This window comes from Anas platyrhynchos, chromosome 2 (genome assembly GCF_047663525.1).
Source record: "Anas platyrhynchos isolate ZD024472 breed Pekin duck chromosome 2, IASCAAS_PekinDuck_T2T, whole genome shotgun sequence".
In the NCBI taxonomy this organism is placed as follows: domain Eukaryota; kingdom Metazoa; phylum Chordata; class Aves; order Anseriformes; family Anatidae; genus Anas; species Anas platyrhynchos.
The window spans coordinates 86,522,047-86,544,262 of record NC_092588.1 but is presented as its reverse complement, the minus strand read 5'-3'; the positions used below and the strand labels follow the sequence as shown (position 1 = coordinate 86,544,262).

Here is a 22,216-nt window from a genome sequence, read left to right as displayed (position 1 = left end):
AAATAAAATGAGGGGTGAAGGGGGTCTAGAAGACACTGAAATAGCAAATGATACAGTATTCTTGGTGCTTTTAAGTAAAAGGAACGTTTGACTATTTTCAAGCAGTTGGTCTCAGTTATGACTCCATCAGGTGCCATGGGATATATTCAACACTTTGAGAGAAGATGAAAAACTAGTCCATGCAAATCATAAAAGAAATCAATCTCCCTAAACTGATACCAAGCCTTTCCCAGCTAAGAATATGTCTCATATTTCTGATAAAGAAAATTTAAAACATTAAAACTCAAAGAAGTCAACTTAGTACAATAATTAAAAAGTACTGTGGTTTTAAAAACACACTCCTGCAAAACTGAAAGCAGACAAACAAATACATGGTATTATCCTTCCCCAAAAGGATCACAAGTAATGAAAAAGATGGTGTCTTTGTTAACGTAATGTCCACATTATTTTCTGTGTACATCTGCAAGAGACCTATTTTCCACACTACTTAGCACATGCTATGAGGAGATAATATTAAGGTTGTTTGAGATTTCTCCCAAGGTTGCACATTGCACTATGCATGTAGCATTTACTTAGGATTATCAAACGCAGCTGCATCAGATATTAGGAAAACACTAAACATACCCAGAAGTGAAGCAGCAGACTCAGTCCTTCAGGGTAGCTGGCACTTCCTTTTGCTTAATGCCAGCTAGGCCCCAACTCATTGAGAAAACTACTACAGAATAATATTTACTTCTAGGCCATGCTGGAAGTTAATGTCCTCAAGTGTCCTGGCACACAGCATGATTTCTTTTAAACTCAGGGAAATCAAAAGGAGGACTTTAAATTCTCTTCTACTAATTAAGAGGGTTATCTTTAATTAAGGTATTTTGTTAAGCACATAAATGTTTTCTCATTGTTACTTTCTAGAATGTTCTGTTTTGTTCATCTGAACAAAAGCCTGGGGCTTCTCGTTCCTTCCTTCAGATACTGCTGCTGTCAAACAGATCTTTGGTCTTGGTAAACAGACTCCATTTTCTGTATCTTACCCTAAAATGCACAAACATTTTGTTTCACCCTCATAGGTTCATCATCTCCTTTGGCTTTAAGGACTTCAAATGTTATAAATCAATTGTGCTTTTGGCATGAGGATAAGTGAGCATTACTTATCCTTCTGATGACTCAAATTTCTATTGAATAATGTTCTCACCTCCCCACAAATGCTCCTAACTCTCTACAAAAATATGTATCTCTGGAAAAAGAGGACTTGACTTCACAGTCAGTGCAGGAAAAAAAAAAATATATCCTCCAAGACCTGTTGGCATTTAACCTGTTTTAGGAACTTCAGGAGGACGGTTTTCTGTTCTGACAGTTTCTCTTCCCCTGCAATAACAGCAAAGCGAGCCTGCTTGACTGTCTCATTCTAATTTGGTCTCAACAGTTCCTAAAGTTTGGATAGGACATTCACATTCAAGATGACTAGAAATGAGCACAACCCATATTATATTGTCACACCAAGTACTTTTTGTTTTGCAAAGTGACAAAAAATTGAAGGGTGTAAAAAACCTTCAATGATTTTGCCCACCTCATTGTCCAAGTTACTCACATATTTTTTGAGATTGTTCTTTTCCTATTTTTTCTTCATACCTCATTATTGCTATTTCAGAATAAAATTTGTGGGTACTTTTTAATATGAATAGAACTTCATATTGTATCTTACTGTCCCTATTACAGAAATTTTCATTTGAAAATAGCTTTATTGTACATGTACAGCTTTCAAATAAGGAAAAAGAATATTAGATTCTGTGCCTTCCCGTGCCAAGACCATTAATGAAGCATATTGCTGAAGATCTAGACTTAGATTTTATACCTGTGAAATTACTACATAACTCCACAGAACTCATCACATCATTATTTTTGAAAATAGCAAATGACAAAATAAAAACTTACTGTAAATAGGATTGCTGACCAGAAGGAAAAAAAAAATAAATAAATAACAGAGACAAAATTTAGGTTGAAAGGAAGTTTCATGATCCTCCTCTTGTTTTGGGGAACTGAAAAATGGGCCAGTTTCAGGTGCTGAAACAGAAGAGGGATATACCTTGTCCTGTCCTGACAGCTGTGCCAGGCCAGCAGGAAGGGAGCTATCAGTGCTGCCAGGGCAGCTCTGCCGCCTCGTCTGTAATTCAGTGCCCTTCAGATCTCCATGTCCTTTTGCACAGGACTGCCAGCATCTAGGGTCATGTCAAAGCAGGTGCAGGACTTGGATTGAGATGTGCATGGGTGAGTAGTATTCAGATGGAGTTTAAAGACAGACAGTCCTGTCCTAAGAAACTTAAACCTAAAACAGATGAGACAAATTGATGCAGCAGGATGAAAAACAACTGTTCAAAAGAGGTGAGTAATTAAAAATTAGGACAACTAGAAATCTTGAACAGGTTTCTGAGGGAGTATGAAGCCAAATGTAAATTTGAGAACTCCTTCTCAAGGTGTGGGAAAGATAACTGACAGACACTAATCCAGGAATGCGTGATAGAGGTAAATAAAGCAATAGCATTAGAGGGATACTTGGCAATAAGGCATAAGAATAGAAGAAAGATTGAAAGCAGAATAAAATTATGTATGACCTTAGTCATGTAGCTTACCTCTTCATTCAGTTATTTTTTATTTTTTATTATTATTTTTTTAACCTTCATTTCTGAGATATCAATTAGGCAACATCAAAGATACCACAAGCCACATGAAGTATAAAAAGGTCTTCAAAAGGAAAAGCAGTACTGCAGCCTGTCAGAGCTACCTGACAAAGAGTTCGATAATCCTCTACTGCACTTGAGCAACAAGGAATGAGAATCTTAAAATATAAGTAATAGAAACAAATAGGTATGTGCCTGAAAGGAAATCATAAATTCATCACGCTAGGCTTTCAAAGACAAACTTTAAACAAAATGGAGGTAGCTGAAAATACCTATTCATTTTGCTTGTGAGAAAAACGAATTTCTCATGCCTTCAGGCAGTAGAGAATTATGTGGTCTTTTGAACTGAAAAAGTGCAAACTGTAGAGGATCAGGCTGAATAAATGTTAAGATGCCAGTCTGACAGGGCCTTTGGGAATCTACTCAATAACAATATTTTTGAGATGTCTCACACAGGAATGGCGTATTTGTTATAGTTATTTACACCTCACAGAGTAAGCTAATAAAAATGAAAGACCGTGTTTATGCATGAAGGAACAGAGATGGACGCAAAGGAAATACCTGCATGACAGGTATGAAATACACATAACATATATGTGAATACACATAACAGGTATGTGTATTCACATGTGAATACACATAACAGGTATGAAAGTCACTTTAAGGTAAGATTAAAGATTAAAAATAAAAATAAAAATAAAAATAAAAATAAAAATAAAAATAAAAATAAAAATGTAACAACTGAACCATACTGTAAAAAAGATCAGTATTTTCCACTTAGTATCTTTCAAGTGTTGAAAAATTAGTCTGGTTAGTAGGGCTCTTTCCCTCAATTTATGCAAAAAACTTGAAGTGCAAGTTTCATTGAGTCCTCATTGCAAGAAGCCACCTCCTTATCATGAAAAGACAGAGGCAAGTAACTGGATGAAGGACTGGTTTCCTAAATCTGTAAAGATAATTCAATTTATGGAAATATTATGGCTGTTGCAGATCAGAAAACAGGGGTATCCAACATCCGCAAATGAGATTTACACATCTGAAACAGAATTCTTGAGGAAGCTCTGGTGTCAGCCCTTACTGGAGTAGGATAATAATGGTAGCTATGGAAAAGTCATAAAAAAGGTCAGTGTGGTAGAAAATAGAAAATCAGAATATCCCAAGTTGGAAGGGACCCACAAGGATCATTGAGTCCAACTCCTGGCTCCACCCAGCACCACCTAATGGTATGGTGCTGTCACTACTTCGCTGTGGAGCCTTTTCCCATGCCCAGCCACCTTCTCAGGCAAGAACATTTACCTAACACCCAGTCTGAACCTCCACTGGCATAGCTCCATGCCTTTAGTGATGAGAAGGTTAATATCAACAAACCTCATTTCCATTGCAAAAATTCTTCCTGTTTTATTGGCAGAGTGCCAATAGAAAACTGAGGCCCTTGGCCTAAACAGAGTATTTCTCAGGGTGTGATTCACTTTAGTATGCAAATGTGTTTTGCCCTGGTAAGCCAAAGCTCAATGTACGATAGCTACAATTTGCAACATCTAGTGTATTGCTCATAACATCCTAGAATGATTTATAAACACTGATTATTGGGTCTAAGCCTGTAATCCTCTTCAGGGGTAAGATACCCACTGCATAAATAGCTTACAGTATATAAAATAAAGCTGCTTACAGCATATACTGAGTGATAAAATGTGTACAAAAGGCCAACATAAGACCACATAACCTCTAAGGTCACGTTTAGTTCTGCATTAACTTCCACTCCTTTCTAACTCAAACCGGGGGGGGGGGGGGGGGGGGGGGGGGGAGAGAAAAGAAATCAATTTCATTATGTGGCCAGCTATAAAACTAACTATACATTCTTATAAAAAGAAAAAGACAAGGAGGCATAAAGGAGCTGACTAATTGACACCTTTTCTACAATAACCTGCAATAATACTTCAAGAGCGGGAAAAAAATCAGGCTTAACCACGTTCTTTTTTCATATCATACCCAAAAGAAAGACTTCAATCTCTTTCTTAAATGACACACTTTAACTTCTTTATTGAATTCTTTATTTCATATCTTTTATCCATTCCTGACTGCTTTTTTTTAAGCAATTGCTAAAATTACTCAGCCAAGTGGTATATCAGGTATACAAAACTTCTTTTCATTGGCATGAGATATATGGGAGAGAGGAGCTTAGAAGGACAATTATTATATGGAGTCCATAAACTAAGTTTTTCTGCAGACAAAATATGTTCAGCATGGTTATAACAAGGATGGAGTAAAACTGGATTTAAACTATCCATTTAAAATTTGTTTCTGCAACTAATCAAAGGCTATCTTAGTTCCAAATATAATGTTCTCTAACACCTGGTATATTAGGGGTTTCACCAAAATGGAACAAAGAACTTGGAAGTCTAATGCACATACAGCTAAGACAGAGACAGAAGAGAAAATGTAGAGTGCACAGTAGTTAATAATCATTGAAAAGTATAAAAACGTGAGACAAAACCATGGAGAGCTTGAAGACAAAAACTCAGCAAGACCAATGATTGCCCCCATCGTAGGCAGCAATGAAGGCCAAGGTTTCCCCACCTGAGTGGTAACTGTCGGGTGTGCAGGGTCTCAGCAGGACTCCACATCCCCATTGCATCCTCCATTGCAATGCTCTGCCTAGGAGCAGGTAAGCCTTACCTACACACTGCTTGTATTAGCCAATAAATAACTGCTGAGTACTCATAAATCCAATAAAATCCTGTTTGCAATTATCTGTCAATGGTAAAATATTCAAATAAAATTGACACAGTAGAAGAAGGGTTATAGAAAGTAAAAATACAGTTTGATTAACTATCAGTTTCAATTTACTAATACTGCAGTTTTTAAAATAAGAAAGTGAAGATGGCCTTTGGGTTTCATAAAGGATAAACAACACTTTGCCGCACAGGAAAAATCAGTTCATATTTTAAGTTTGAATGTTGATAAAATATTTTTCAAGAACAGTTAGCCTTGTTTTGAAGCTGCTTGCATGGCAACCTCAGGAGACCATAGAGAAGAAGAGCGAAGTGTTTACTTTTAGGGCTAATGCTCTATGTGGACATTCCAGGAACCTCACTATTAAAGGCTTTGGTGTCACATCAAGATCACCAGCAATCAACAAAGATTCTCCAGGCTGTCCACCTAAAAACATCTACAAATCAAACTTTATGGCATTCAGTTGCTAGTTCTGTTTTTCCTGAACAAGGTAATGCCACAATGTCCAGGATCCTCCATAGACAAAAGCCGGTTTTATTTAAGAGTTCCTCTATTTACTTTATAGATATCATAAATAGTCTTAAATGTTTATTAATATTTTTCAAAAGACATAAACTTGATTGTTGAAGCTGAAGATTTGGAGGGAGTCACATACCAAATCACATTAATTTACGAGCTTTAATTTTAATGAATAAATCAAAGTCCTAGACAAAATAGTTGCAAGATGTTCTTTAATACAAGGGTAGTTTAATAAATGCACTCCTCTTTCACCTGTCTTGCAATACAAATACAAAGCACTAGAAACATCCATGTTTGGGGGCTTTTACCGAGTTGAGAAAAATACTATCCTGTTTATAAAAGACAAATTTACAGCTATATATTGCAAGTAAGTATGTTCTCACACATCCTAGACTGTGTAACACATCCATTAAAATGAGCCACGTGAACAGGGACAATCTTGAGTTTTGCTCTGCAGGGGAGTCACAACACTCATTAAAATATAATAAGCTCCACAATGAATCGAACAAGTGTTCATTATAACGTAATGAGTACTAATTATCACACAATGGTCCTGTGGAGTAAACTCATTGCATTTCAAGAACATGATACCTTTTTTGTTTAAACATAAATACGAGCCCCTTCAATCTCAGTCCAGAACTAGGAAACAGAGAGGCTCTTCACGTGACATAGTATATCCAACCAAATACACTACAGTAATGTAACAACACAAACCAAACCTACTTCAGTAGCACAGCAGGCATTAATAGCTTTTGGAAATCAGTCCTCACCCAACTTTATATAGTCTGAAACAGCTCAAGCTCATTAGTCTTCAAGTCACAATGCAAGGCTTATGAAGGCAACAAAGCTCTTCCTGCTGGGATTGCTTGAGAGGTATTTACAAACCTCCTGAATAAGCTTCTGTCTAGAAGGTTACTTTTCAAAGGCATGTAAAAATGAACATCCCTCCAGTCAGCTTTTCCATTCATCTGCCACATGGTCAAAGAAAAGTTACCTAAATAAAGAGGCCCTGTCTGTCTTTCCCCACATCCAGCTTGCTGCTCCCCCCATTTTCACTGCATTAGATATGGAATTTGCCAAACTGCCATATAAAATGATTCAGTTCTCTAGTCTGGCAGAAAATGAACACAGAAAAAAATATACAAAATTCAGCAACTTGTTGTCTGAGTCATCTTACATAAATTCTCCTTTATGTCCTCCATGCTCTTGGGGGCCTACTTCTTCCATAACACACATCAATCTACTGACCCATCCTCAAAAGGCCAAGAGGTCTCCCACATTGTGTTCTTCACTCTGAACATAAGCATGGTTGGTATTAGAACGCTGCAGTCATTTGAGCTTGATTTCAGAAAAGGAGAGGACTTATCCAGGCCTATATTCATAAAACAGGATTGTTCCCTCCCAACCCAGAACATTTCTGTCCCAGCTGCAAGCCAAAACCCACAGCACCCTGGCAGTCGTGAGATCTGCTCCATACACACAACCCACACCCTTAGTCCCCCCAGCCAACACCCAGGAAGAGGCCACTGCTACTCAACAGCCACCTCACCTGCCCAGGGAAGGCCAACCTCCTACCATACGCACCGCCTCCTGGAGCAGCTCCAGGGTGTGCTGTGAACCTTACCTGTATGATAGCTGGTTTGAGAATATGCAGGATAACAAATAAATCCAGTTTGTGTAGCAAACACTGCATCTAGTATGAATCAACTATAATCCTGTGAATACTTTATGGACTTCACGTGACACTGAAAGAACCTCGATTGAGCACCACTTGAAAATATATATTTGCTTGTGGATTGTCTTACTGCTTCCCAAAACCACTTAGAAACATTTCTAATGAAAAGCTACATTGGGTTTCAAAGTGTTCATTGAAAACAAATGAGTATAAGAACAAACCCTGTATTTCTTTAGCAGTTTTCTAAAAGCTAGAAGGTGGCTCACAGTTTAATTTATGTGGATGACAATTTAAAACAGAGGAAAAAAAAAAAAGAACAAGACAACTGATGTCAATGCAGAAGATACAATGTTAAATGAACTGGTTATTTTACACCTTCTGCCATGCAATTACAAAAATATTTAAGATCTCTCTAGGCTGAATAGGCAAGATAGTAACTCTAAGCTCAAATTCCCTAATATGAATGCAAGAAATTGTGCTTAAATGAATGGCAAATATGTAACAAATCTTCTTCATCAGCAAAGTGTGTGAAAATTGCATATAATAAATGATGTTTAGCTTTTTTATGACTCCAGTAAGAAGGCTTATTATTTATTAGAAAGAACAAAATGTGAAACATAAAAGAAATAGTGATTGAGGACTGTAATCCACATGTAAATTAGCTTCCTTTTTATTTTTAAATATTGGCAGTTCCCATAGGCAGTTAATAGCTGCCATGCTACAATGCTGCTCATATGCCCTAGTTTTATTTCACCTCTCCTGAAAGCCAAGATTTTACACTTAGACGAGTCAGCAGTTCCCTGGTGCTAATACTATATATCAGCGTTAAAAATACCTCCTTACAGTCAAATGAAATGTTTTTCACCAGTGAGCAAACTAAAGGAACTACTTCCCTTTTAGCCTTTTCTCTTTCAAATATACACAAACACATGCATACGTACTCCAACACCCTCAGCATTAATAGCAATGATTTTCCTGTCCTGTCACTGTTAAAGTTGTTGCTAATTGTAGGAAGGTTTTCTGATAAAGGAACACTTATAATTTACAAATATTATAGGATTCACTCAGAAAGGGTCTCAGAGATGGTTTTAAATATATCAAATGCATGCCAGACTACTATGAAGATGGTCTCTTATGTCACTTTTTTTTTTTTAAGATATCTATCACTGAGTACCACTAACAGAACAACATGACAAAGCTTTACCAAATCCTAGCCAGAAATACAAGCCTGAGAAACCCACTACCCCAATTCCAAATGTCAACTTAAGCCTCATTCAACAACTGCCCTAGAAACTATACTTACAAAGAAAAGACAGAACAAAAATATTTCATCTGGGCAAGGTATAATTATTGATAGCAAAAGGCATTTGATAGTTTCTTGGACCAAAAGATTTTCATTCACAGCTCTCCCACCCAACAGTAAGATGTGAATTAAACAATTCAAATCCAAATGTATAATTAACTTTTATAGAACAATATATTAGTCACTAGGTTAAATGATCTAATCAGAGAATATTATTCAAAATAAATCATTTAATGTAATTATGGAAATGTACAGTACCATCTGTGAAAATAAGTAGATGGGTCAATGAACAGCTCATTGTAGATGATGTGATCAGTAACTTTTATGTGTTTTTAACAGTATCAAGGATTTTTTTCTTCTTCTTCTCTTTTTCAAGAAAAAAAAAAAAAAAAGAAAAAATATTTCCATTCCTTTGTATCCTCCCAAAAAGTATGTGTTTGTGTGCACATCCATACATGAACCTGTAACTGTGTCTGTAAGGTCTCAATGAATACTAATTATGAAACAGCACAATGCATAATGCACCATGAAATACCAAAAAAGAGAGTCAATAAAACAGGAGTTGGTTGTTTTCAACTGGAATACCAGAAGAGGAGAAGACATGCTGGGCAGTATTTACACCATCTACATCTAGCTACCTACTTGAGCTCAAGCTACCTATATCAGCAGCGAGGGGCAGGCTTCTCCACAGAAAGTACAAACATCCAGAAGCAGAAGACCCCACCACAGACCATAAAGAACCTGAAGGTAGACAATTTGTAATGTCCAGTCCACAGCCCCTCAGCAAAGGGGGAACAGGATGGGGACGTGGCAGGCCCAAGTCTCACTGCTGGCAGGCTTGCTAGGGAACTGAGTACCCTTCTGTCAGTCTCACTTCTCCCATTTGCTACATCAAGGCAACGTGACTCCTGGAAAGCACCTTAAGGATCTGATCTTACTGACTGCGCAGTACTTCACATTCAGATAACTTTGTTGTATGTGACTGTGTATGTATATGCCAATTTTTACGAGTGCCAAACAATACTCTGTTCCATATTACAAACTGCCCAGCATTGGATTTTTCAAATAAAACTGGCCAACTAGTCCCTTGTTACATAAACTACCATCATAAAACACTATCTTGACTCTCACTTCTTCTAATCGTCTCACAAGTTTACAGGCTCTACACCAATGACAGTGGGTTTTAAAAGGAGATTATCTCAACACAGACCAAAAAATCTCACCAAGCACTACAGTCCCATACTTGAAACACAGCCAGAACCTGAGCTAGTCTGGGTATTTTTACGTGAGACTGCACAAACATCCTATAAAAATTGACCATGTAAGCACTGACCAAATTATATTGAAACCTAGGCAGGATGGAGTTGGGATAGAAAATATGTCTGTGACCTAAGTATATTCTACCTTGCAAGAATATTTATTTCAAATAAGCAAGCAGGTTAAAAAAGAGTGAGTAGCCAAGCTTTTAATTTTAAGATAACACACTGTCTTTTATATGATAATAAACCCAGTCTTAACTCTGCCCAGGTCTGAAGTAATTCCAGATGAAAAAATAATATATATATAAATGGTAAATCTCAATAATGTGAAATAGCCATTTTTACAAACCTCAGGCAACAATTAAATATATTTTCAGTATACAAGAACTGCAGATGTAAAAACACCATTAAATTGCTTATCTGTTACTTATAGAGCCAAAATAATAATAATAATAATAATAATAATAATAATAATAATAATAATAATAATAATAATAATAATAAAACAGTGGCACATTGTTTAAAGCATCTCAACATCTGTAGTTTGTCTCCTGTTCTTGGAGAAAAATAAAATAAAATAAAATAAAATAAAATAAAATAAAATAAAATAAAATAAAATAAAATAAAATAAAATAAAATAAAATAAAAATATTGTTCTGCTAGCCTTCCTTCTCCCTTAAGGGAGACATGACTTTTTGGCTCCCACTTGAAGGAACTTCTTAAAAATTGTACTTCAACATTTGGATTGAATTTTCAAATCCTATGTAACTTCATTTGCTGGAAATGGAGGGCAAAACTGTGTTTATAATGGAAACTACCTTACAGAGTAATGGACACACTAGCACTTCAGCATTAGGCTCTGCAATATTTCTTTGAAACAATACCGCACAATATTCAACTTGTAGTTATTGTGCCAGTGTTCCTTTTATACCTTACAGTCTGCTTCAGGGACTTGTCTAAGATGGGGCCTATCAAGTAAATCATGAAATTAGCAGCACATCCTGATTTATCACTGGAGTATACTCTCTTTGAACTAGCACACTGTTGACCAAGGAAAAGGTATTTTTCCTTATAATCTCAGAACAAATACTAGTAAAACTCACATGCTGAATTACATAAACCTTTGTAGACAATTTTGGGTTTTTCATATTGTTTATGTTTATGACCTTCACATATACACCTTATTCTTCTGGAAGAAGATGAATAGAATCTATTTACATTGATTTTTTCCCCCTCTACATTTCCTCCCCTTTCCGTCATGTCAGCTGCAGCCTTTATTTCACACTGCATGCAAACAAACTGCGCCACAATGGGTCATGATGGCTGATGTAGCTTAGGCCCCTGGTAGGGCAGTTCTGCCAGAGCTAACTAGCAGTAAACTGTCTGAGCAGGAGCTCGTGTTCATCTGCATGGAAAAGATGACTCACTGGTATTTAGCTGGTTTGATTCAATCTGATAGCATCCATAATTTTCAGCACTACTTGCATTAACAGAAGTGTAGCTGTTCACCAGAACAGGAGCTTCCTGCCATGGAACAGAATCTTTGATACCTTTCAAACTGAATTTATTAGACTGAGATGTCATTTGAAGTCTTCCACACAACCATCTATAGAACTAACAACTCAATTACTTACATTTTAAATGTGTTTACATCTAGATGTGCTGGTGAATTCCAAGTCCTTTCCAAGACAGCGAATAAAGTGAAGCAGAGTTCAGAGGGAAAAGATAAAAAAAAAAAAAACAATTGTTTTCAAATAAAGATTGTTTCCTGAAGTGTATCATGTACATGTTATGCACCAAAGGAACATCAGTCCATGATCAACAGCATAGAGCATCCATGTCTGGATGCTCTATCCAGCATCCAGACACTCATGCACACATATTTTGGATGTTGATGACATTTATCTCAAATATTTTATAACATTGCTTATATTCACCAGAACTAGTTACTACAAGCTAGCACAGCATGCACCAACAAAGTGGTTGTGTTAGAGTGTCTGCACTGCAGGACAAAACTGCTATACGACATTTATTAATCTAGGAAGTAAAGAATTAAACTGCCTGGGGAATTAAACTGGCTGAAGTATAGAAACTTCAGCTGACATTTTGTCATACTAGCAGGGACAGCACTGCTATACTGACGAAGCTTTATGGGAGCCTCAGTACCTACAAGTGGGCACAATTTAATTTTGGACCTCATCTGTAAGGGGTTCGGTGAGCAACACAGTGCCCCCTAAGCCATACTTATGTACTGGATTTGATCCTGTTTAAAGGAAAGACTGCTGTCTGACACGCTATTGCTTCTGCGTATTTTTTAGAGAGAGCACATAAGAGAGAGTGGGTTGGTGGCTTTTTTTTTTTTTTTTCTGCTTGTTTGTTTTTTACATAGAAATGGAACAGAGTTATCTATGGGAGCCCTTAAGTAGGATGTAGGATGACCGGTAGTTTTAACTAGTTACAAAAGCAAAGTTTTATGTTGCTTCCCAAGGTCCACATATAAGAAAAGAGCCACACCTTAATTTGCATTAGGTAGCTATAAAGTACGGTGTCTTCCTTTGAAGGGTCTGAAATGAAATCAAATGAAATCTGTCAAAGGCAGTAGAGTAGTTAGGAAAGCCTATGGGTTATTTCCATAAATCAACTTACCTTTAAAGCTGAGCAAAATACCAAACATATGCCAAACTTTAAATTAATATTTCCCCTGAAGATAAACATTTACTGTCATCCAGGAGGAGGACAATTATTGCAAAAGGAAGGCTTCAGAGTTTTCTCACAACTGTGTATGATTGACTGCAGCACAGAAGTAAAGCTCTGGAAATGCAGGATCTATGGTTAGTGTCTTGGAATGAAAAATAAAATCTGATTTTATCACCTGTGCTAACTGAAGTCATAATTTTACTTGTGTTCTCCATCATATTTTTTCTGATCATGAAAAACTAATGGGGCGTCGATGCTCATGAAATTGGATTTCTCTCAAGACCTAATTTGAATGATAAACTATATTATAATGTAAGAAATGCTCATACTGCTTTACGAAGATGAACTCAGGAGAAATACATGCAGAAATACATGCAGGGGTATACATTTGCTACATGTCACTGGCTTCTGTACCCTGTCCTCTGTGTATCTTGTCACTCATGTAGGCAAAACAGTGTCTTACATGCACACACGCACACACACACACAGACACATACAGAGAGAGGTACAGGACTATGTGAAGGCACACTGGGGAGCTCCTTGCTTGCAAAAACACTCAGTTCCAGACCACTGGCAGTGCAATTGGGGAAAATGGGTGTGAACCGTAGGCACATAGTGCGTTTTGGTCATTAATAAGGATACCATGGAGGTGGACTAGGAGGCAATGGAGAGAGGATTCGTTTCTGGCTGTGCATTATTTACAGTGCCTTTTACACAAAGTAAAGTTGGGTCACTGCTGAAGCTGTGAATAGCAGCTAAATCTCCAAGTCCCTTTTCTTTTTTTTTATTTTTTTTATTTTTTTCAATATCAGCCCTCAGTTATCACATAACATTAGAGATAAGGGGGGAAAAAACGAAGAAAAAAAGCACACCTGAAATTGCTCCTGGTACATCAGGCTTAAAGTTCCTCACCCGCAGTTCCACAAGCCGTGGGATTTGCACGGCCGGGAACACGCGCAGGAGCCGGGCTCCCAAACCTGCCCGCCCGCGGTCACCGTGCAGCCGCAGCCACACGCCAGCCCCCAGGTCACACGGCACGACCGCAGCCACCGCGCACAGACGGACGGACGGACGGACAGACGGACGGAGCGCAGACCTCCCCGTACCTGGATGTGGCGGGTCCCCCCGCAGCAGCGCGGCTCCCCGGCACCGCAGGAGCGCGGCGAGCGCACCGCCGGCAACTTTGGGCTCGGCGCGGCTCGGCTCGGCTCCGGAGCCTCGCCCGGCCCGCCCGGCGCCGGCAGCCAGCGGCGACTTGTGCCGGTGGTGCCGTCCTCGGAGAGCGCCCGGCCCCGGCCCCGGGTCCCCCGGAGCCGCCCCCCGGCGCCGCCCCCGCTCCCCGCTCCCGCCGCTCGCCGGGGCCGCGCAGCGCGGGCACGGAGCGCGCCCGCCTCTGCCCGGCGGCTGCGGGCAGCGCCCTGGGGCCGGGGCAGCTGCCGGCCGCCTGATGCCGCTCGGCTCGGCGCGCTTCCAGGTGTCCTGCCCCCGATGGAGGCCGGCTGGAGGATGCCCGCCCGTGATCAGCATCCTGCCCCCAACGGGTAGCCAGGTGCCGGCCGCGTCCCGGGGGCGATGGGCAGGCAGCGGGCTCGTCCCCAGACCCCTGCCCGGCAGGGAGCAGCCGGCTGGAAGAGGAGGAAGGCCACCGGCAGCGGCCGCGTCCAAGCGGAAAGGAGCCGCGCACAATGTATGCAATCCAGCTGGAGTGAGAAGGGAGAGGCGAGGAGAGCCATTCTGGCACGTACAGTAACGGGAAGGGAAGCTGCTACACCAGATCGCAGGCATGGGAAGAGCAACGCCGGGCACCAAGGTGGCCTAAGCCAAAGATGGGATAAAATCCAGGGCTAGATTCTGAGAACTTCTTGAACAGAAACGCTCTTGGCTGCTCCAAAATACCCGTTACGTTACAAATGGTTTTGCGATCAGGGCAAGGGGCTGAAGGAAATAGCGGGGAGGTAAGCTCCTAGTAGGAACGGAGTAGCAACTGCTTCCATTTGCTATGTCCATGTCCCCTGGCCTGCAACTACAGCGTGCAGGAATCGAGGCTTCCATGTGGAGTCTCCACAATGCTCTCACCGAACTCCTGGTGGGCTCCACACAGCTCCCAGACAGATCTCCTGACCCAGCAATGGGCTGCTTTTATCCAGATGATTTTACTGTTTTACCTCACTTTCAAATCTGCTTGTCCAGGTGGTAGTTAGTTTACTAATATTGTGGGGGAAAGGAGAAAAAAAGACAACTCCTCCCCTTCAGACTGTGAAGGTCGGTACAGTTTAACTTGACAAACAATTTATGCCAAGCCACCTCCTCACTGCTCAAAGTGAGTGAGGCTAAATGAGTCTTGCAGCCTACCAACCACTGGATGAAGTGCAGCTTACATAGAATCCATGGACAGAGCTAAAAGGAAAACATTTTATTTTAGGTCTTTTTTTCAGCAATTTTCAGTGAATAAGGCAGAATTATTAATATTCACCAGATATTCAGAGCATAAGTCATCGCTCATTCGCCTCTGCAATGAGCGGTATGACAAGCAGAGGGAAGTCTTGATGCTCCAGAAAAGCCTTTAAAAGGTGAGAATATACACAGTTCTTTCTTCTCATATGTGTGTCTCTATATACAATAAATATACATGTACACACATATATTCATATTTAAATATTTCAAAGACTCCTCTCAGGCAGGAGTGGAGAATGTTAGCATAGATTATGAGCAGTATTGCAGACTAATTTGGTATAAAATAGTCAAAGATATTCTTAACAACTCAAAAATTTTATGCCATTTCAAGGAAGAAGCTGACAAGTTGAAAAAAAAAAAGCCTTAGTGAACTCTGACATTTCTTTTAAGCTAACGTTTTAAGACTAAACATTGAGATTTGGTTATACTGATGCTAGGCCAATCCTTTTATCAGTTTGAATTTTAAAAGACTCTACATTTGTCATGGGAAAATAAAAAAGCCTTATGAAAAGAGCTACAAAATGAAATTATTGTCTGGGACTGCAGCAGTAATGACAAAGGAATTCCAGGGAAATCTGGCTGTAACACACGAAGCACTACTGTGCAAGTAGGTTCACCTCAGGAGCCCCGTGGACTTGCACAGTTCCATCAGTGTATCGAAACACAGAACTTCTCAGATTGCCTTCAGAAAGTTCCTTTGCCAGAATTGAGAGCTTGTGACAAAGATTATGTAGGAAAAAGGAAAAAAAAAAAAGGTGGGATTTATACCTTTGAGGTTGTGGACTTAAGGTTTTAGGAGCAACACTGAAATGTAGGTGAACTAGTGATGAAGTAGAACACACAGCTGTACTGTATGCTAGCAATGCTAGCAAAACTTCTACAGGTTCAAAAAAAAAAAAAAAAAGTGAGCTTCTGCTGATGTTGAAATTCTTTGTCAGATAACACGCTCCAGTTAATCATTTATAGGATATGCCTGCAAAACCAGTCTCTCTCTGTTGGTGGCTTAATATGCTAAACAAGTATTGATCATCTTGCAGGTAACTGCTAGAAACTGATAATTCAGCTAACATTCAACCACTTATAAAAAGACAAAGTGGTTCCTTAATATATCAGGTACTGAGAAAATTCAGGTCAATTTTAGATTACAAATTTCCTGTACCCTGGATAAATTAGGAACGGTCCAGATCATATTGTGACAATGTTGCTAAGTCCAATCCAACTCTTCATTTTTCATAGGCACATGTACTCTAATGGTTGCAGTCCAGGAAAATTAGCCCAGTTGTTGCCAAGATCCTCCCTTCACACACTGACAACAACTGTACCAGTTTTTTTCACATTCTTGTTCTAAAACATTGGGAATATCCCTGTTACCACCATTCCCAGCAGCAACTTTCCAGTCTTAAAAATGCAGTTACTGCTTCCCTTTTTCCTAGAGTGAAAGTGTTAAAAAAATAAAATTATTCCAGTGCATACCATCATTTCACAACACATGCAGAGGAATAACACAACACCTGAAAACAAATAACAGTTAACACTGGCTGTGTAATTGGTTGTTTTCTTTTTGACTAAATTAAATCATTATTTTTGTTCTCAGCTGCAGTGCATAAGAACCAGTCACAGCAATACATCTGAGAACAATGACACTTCCTCTCATCGTTTTTTCTCTTATTTCATAAACTCTTTTTTATCTAAACAGAGCTACTAATAAATATTCTTACAAGTACTACTACATGAAGAGATACATTTTCTTGAAAGTTTGTATGTGATCTACTATAACAGGTCTCTAGAAACTATCATCTGAAAATATTTCAATGACTGCAATTAACAATTAGTCCTAAAGATAATAAAATTAAGAGATGTCGAGGAGGATATAAAAAATAATATTTATCCTTTGATGATGCATCACAACAACTCTTGACTTACCATATCACCATATAGTTTATTTCTACCTAAAAGAGTAATAAAATACAAAAAGAGTAATAAAATATAAAAAATGCAAAACTAAGTTTGAAATCAAATACATTCAAATTATTGCTGCTTTTCTAGATTTCTATCAGAAAATAAAGTCTGAATAGATTACAGCAGTCATTTTTTTCATTTTTATACCAAACATCTTCTGATATAAAATGGTGGAACTGAAATGTTTAACCTTGCTTAGTGGATGAACACAAAACTGAGCTGTCTTCATGTTCCTGTAGGGATCTTGGATCATGCCTATTGTATATTATAGTTTAATGTTTTAATTTGGTAATGTGCATAAGTGTTCAGAGGGAACAGGACTGAAACAATTCAATTTTCATATGGTCTCTGAATATTCTTTAAACGATGCATTTCCTATGAAATATTAAAATTGTTGATTAAGAAAAATTATTTTATTTTATTTTTTTAATACAGATTAGTAAATGCTACACAGTACTAATCGCAGAGGGAATAGCAATGCTGCTGATACTGCTTTGGCTCCTTCTACACTAAGCATCACTGGAGTATTTTCTAATAAAACAACAACAGCTGTTCCTAGATATATGATGCCAATAACAGTTGCCAGTTGCAGAAAACTCATGATAATACAGTCATTTGCCTTTAGTATTGCATGAAATGACAGGTAAAACATACTGACAGAACACAACATAATACCTGGCATTTTGCTACCAGTTACCATAAAACTCCGAGTGAATCAGTCCCTCTCCAAATGCAGGAAAGCACAGATAATCCATCCATAAAGGGCACCAGGAACAGGGCGGTGTTTCAGCCCCTGAGTCCCTGCCTCATAACACCATGGGAAATAGAAGAAAGAAGACTCAGCTAAAGGCAATGAAGTGATTGACTCAGACATCAGTAGATATTTCTGCCCATCCTGTGGAATTTCACACTAATGTATATATAATAGACACCATTCAACCAAGAAACTTGCTTAATTGGGATGTTTCTTAGGAAAATGGTATAACCCTGTAACAGTATATAATGCAGCGACTACTGTAAAATGGGGTGATCCCTGGTAACTGTATAAGGTTTATATGCAACAGGCAGCATTCTATTAAATTTGAACCTGGTTAAGAAAAATACCCTTGTGTTTTTGAAACTAATACAGGCAAAAATAATCATTTTTCATTCACCAACCAATATTAAATCCTCAAGGGTCAAGGCTCCTTCTGGATTGTTGCAAACAGTTACTTAGATACTCTGTTTTTATATAATGTATCAGCTGATTACAAGCATGTCTGATTTCAAATTATGAATATTATATTGGGTTGGATTTGATGGCTCTTACAAGTAGTAATGAGATGCACCATTCTTCCCCACTGTAACAGGAGCTTTAATAAATTTTTATTTAAAGGTAGGTAAACACTTACCAGCAAAAGCTCCTGGGACAGCCTAAAGACAGATTTCCATAATATTATTCTGAAGGACATTATTTCTGGGACATATTATGTACTTCTTATCTTTACCAAGATAAAGAAATTGCTTCTCCTAGAGTCCACATTCAGTAGGCTAACAGCAGATCTAAAATGAGAATTCTAAAATGTTACAAGAAGATGACGAGATTACTATTCAAGTAAGAACATGATTTCCACTAAAACCATAATGCTGAAACACACTGAAGCTGGGATAATGAAAAAGACAGTAATTTTTAATGTGTAATCTTCATTGGGACATCAGAGTCTCCCATGTCTTTCCTGTACTATTTCTGCATGACCTAACACCTTTCCTTTCCTTTCCTTTCCTTTCCTTTTTTCTTTTCCTTTCCTTTCCTTTCCTTTCCTTTCCTTTCCTTTCCTTTCCTTTCCTTTCCTTTCCTTTCCTTTCCTTTCCTTTCCTTTCCTTTCCTTTCCTTTCCTTTCCTTTCCTTTCCTTTCCTTTCCTTTCCTTTCCTTTCCTTTCCTTTCCTTTCCTTTCCTTTCCTTTCCTTTCCTTTCCTTTCCTTTCCCCACTTTTTGCCAATATGAGGATGCAACCCTGATGTTGTTTTGCTCAACATATCACTGTTTCTTACAAAAATGTACTGGATCGACAACTCTAAAATATAAAACACTTTTCACAGAATCACTGAGATCAGAAGGAACCTCTGGAGATCATTCAATCCGTCCACTCCCTGCTCACAGCAGGGTCAACTAGCACAGGTAGCTTACAGTCATGTCCAGCCCAACTCTGAATGTCTCTAAGGATGGAGACTCCACAATCTCTCTAAGTAACCTGTTCCAGTATTTGATTACCCTCACTCTGGCAAAGTTTTAATTATGCATAAACATATCAATTGGTGCTTATTGCTTCACGTCTTGACAGTGGGCACCACTAAGACTATGTCTTCCTTTTCTTTACCACCCTTGATCAGATATTTATATGTATTGGCAACCCTCCCTCCCCGCCCCCCAAGAGTCTTCTCCTCTCATGGCCAAACAGTGCCATTACTCTGCTTGGCCAGATGTGATAGATGTTCTGATCCCTCGATCACCTTCATGGCCTTTCACTGGACTTGCTCCAGCACATCCATGTGTGGCTGGGGAGCCCAGAACTGGACTCAGCACTCCAGATAACTCACACCAGAGCTGAAGCAATGGATGAACTCCCTTGACCTGCTGGTGATGCTCTACCTAATGCAACCCAGGATGCTTTTGGCTTTCTTTGCCTCAAGGGAACAAATTTGAACTATATTTGTAGTAATTCTGTTTTGTAATTATATTGAGCAGCAATACAGACCAAAGTTGAACTTTGAAAATTACTGAACTATTTAGCAGAGCTCTTAGTTGCCAAATTACCTACAGCTTGTGGGACAACTGTATCTAGTACAGAGTTGTATAGTCAATTAGTATCTAATCCCAGTGCTTCCATTAACTAGATTAACCTAGTTTCCAATTAGAGCAAGAAAATAGATAAATCCAAGATTTCTGAAAGAGGAAGAAACTGGAGAGGAAGATGAACAAAATAGACACTTCTTAGATGCTTCCAAATTCTAAAACCGAGATTAGCAGCATTCTCATTTAGAAGTGTCAAATGAGAAGACTAGGTTGAAGCATATTCTTCAGGCATAGTGTTACCACATTGTAGCTGATGAGGATTCTCCCAACTCTGTAGGCACCGAATATTCAAACATACTTCCTGTTCTGTTCTGAGATTCTAGATGGGGTGTTAATGTGTCCCTCCTCAGTGCACTTAGACCAAGAGGGAAATCATAAGATTTTACTGAGTGTTCTCATATTCCTGTGGTGATAAATCTGTGACATCACCAAAGAAGGAGCCCCCCACCCCCACCCCTCCCGCCTTGTCTTCCAGACAATGAGACAACTGAAGAAATAGAAACAACATTCAAGAAACAGACTGATTATTATTCTCCTTGTTTTCACTTGAAGAAGCACTCCAGTTCTGCCAGCCAACTATAGGCTTCCTTTTAGGAAATGTCACTGACTGCCATTTATTTAGTTTAAACAACAAGATCCCCCTAGAATGCTTCTCAGGATGTGCTTTTCCTGTGCCATTTACTTACTATTGCTCACTAGAATTCTTTAGAATTAATCAAAATGATAAATATCACTAGTATGTTTTTTTCTATAGGCCAAATAAGCAACAAGAAATAACCTCATGCTAAATGGTGACAAACAATGAAGCAGACACATATGTTTGTTTTTGTTTTTGTTTTTTTTCCCCAAGCATAAACAGAACACAGAATTTCTCTGACTAATAAATTTACTTTCATTTTAATTAAAACAGAATGTTTAGTTTGATTTCCTCTGTACTGTCAAAGAATTAAATAGAAAAATGGCTAGCAGGGAAAAAAATGACAACATTTTCTTTAGTGCCCCAATTGTAAACATAATCAATTGCTACCCATCTGTTCACTAAAGGTTTAGGAAAGACACATTGGGTAAAGCCTTATTTCCTATAAAAAGGCTTGCTGAAGTACTTTGCTTTTGATCTTGTATCTTCCAAAATGAAAGGAGTTTTTTGAAAAGTGGAATCTGCCAGTTCTCTTTCTATATAACATTAGATAAACTGCCGTTACTGATTTACTCTTTCAATTCTTTCTACCATTAAATCAAAACTACTGAAGAGTGGCTCCCTCTGAGGAAACTATCACTATGGCAAGCACACAGATCCTATCCAAGAATGAAACAATATGTAACAGCATCACAGAATGGTTTGGGTTGGAAAGGACCCCTCTAAAGATCACCTAGTTCCACCTCCCTGCCTTAGACAGGGGCATCTTTCACCAGATCAGGTTGATCAAATCCTTGGCCAATCTGACTTTGAACACTTCCAGGGATGAGGCATCCACAGCTTCTCTGGGTGACCTGTTACAGTCTCACCAACCCCACCATAAATAAATAAATAAATAAATAAATAAATAAATAAATAAATAAATAAAAATCTTATGTGCAATCTAGAGACAAGACAAAAGACTTGACTCACTTTGTGTGGTACTAAGCCTGACTAGTGAGGTCTGACCAATGCATATAGTCCAGGAAGGAAGTAATTTTGCTTTAAGGAATTCAAGAAATTAATAATCAGCCAATTATTTTGGTAGTTTATTCCAATTATTATCTGCTCCTGTATTTGGGAATCTTCATTTACTGACAAAATGTCCCATCCTTCCCATCTCTCATTCTTTCATGCTTATTAGGGTTATATAGCTAAACCTACGAAATACAAAATGGGACAGGTTGCATCCAGCAGTGCTGAGTAGGATGGCTGCTGTCACTGGGGAGCTGTTATCTATTATATAGCCACAGGAATTCCCCAACTACTGAAAAATGGCAAACTACATCAATCTTCCAAAAAAAGTAAGAAGGAAGAGCCACAGAGCGATATAATGTGGTCAGCCTTACCTCAAATCCTACAAAATTTCTATAGCAAATCCTCCTAGGAACAATCTCCAGGCTCACAGACAGAAAAAAAAAAAAAAGCCGATGGA

The 22,216-nt window shown here is 38.6% G+C and overlaps 1 protein-coding gene across 7 annotated transcripts in view; it reads right to left on the bottom strand.

Annotated features, from left to right (window-relative positions):
* The window catches only part of CDH18 (cadherin 18), a 557,694-nt gene that overhangs the window by 260,517 nt on the left and 274,961 nt on the right, over positions 1 to 22,216 (bottom strand). For 2 of the 7 annotated variants that reach the window (XM_038175180.2, XM_038175182.2), the window contains exon 1: positions 13,965 to 14,159. The exons of the other annotated variants lie outside the window; for them this stretch is intronic. The gene's annotated coding sequence lies outside the window, so the exon portion shown is untranslated. Of the gene's footprint in view, positions 1 to 13,964; positions 14,160 to 22,216 lie in introns of those variants that run through there. 7 annotated transcript variants of the gene reach the window in all.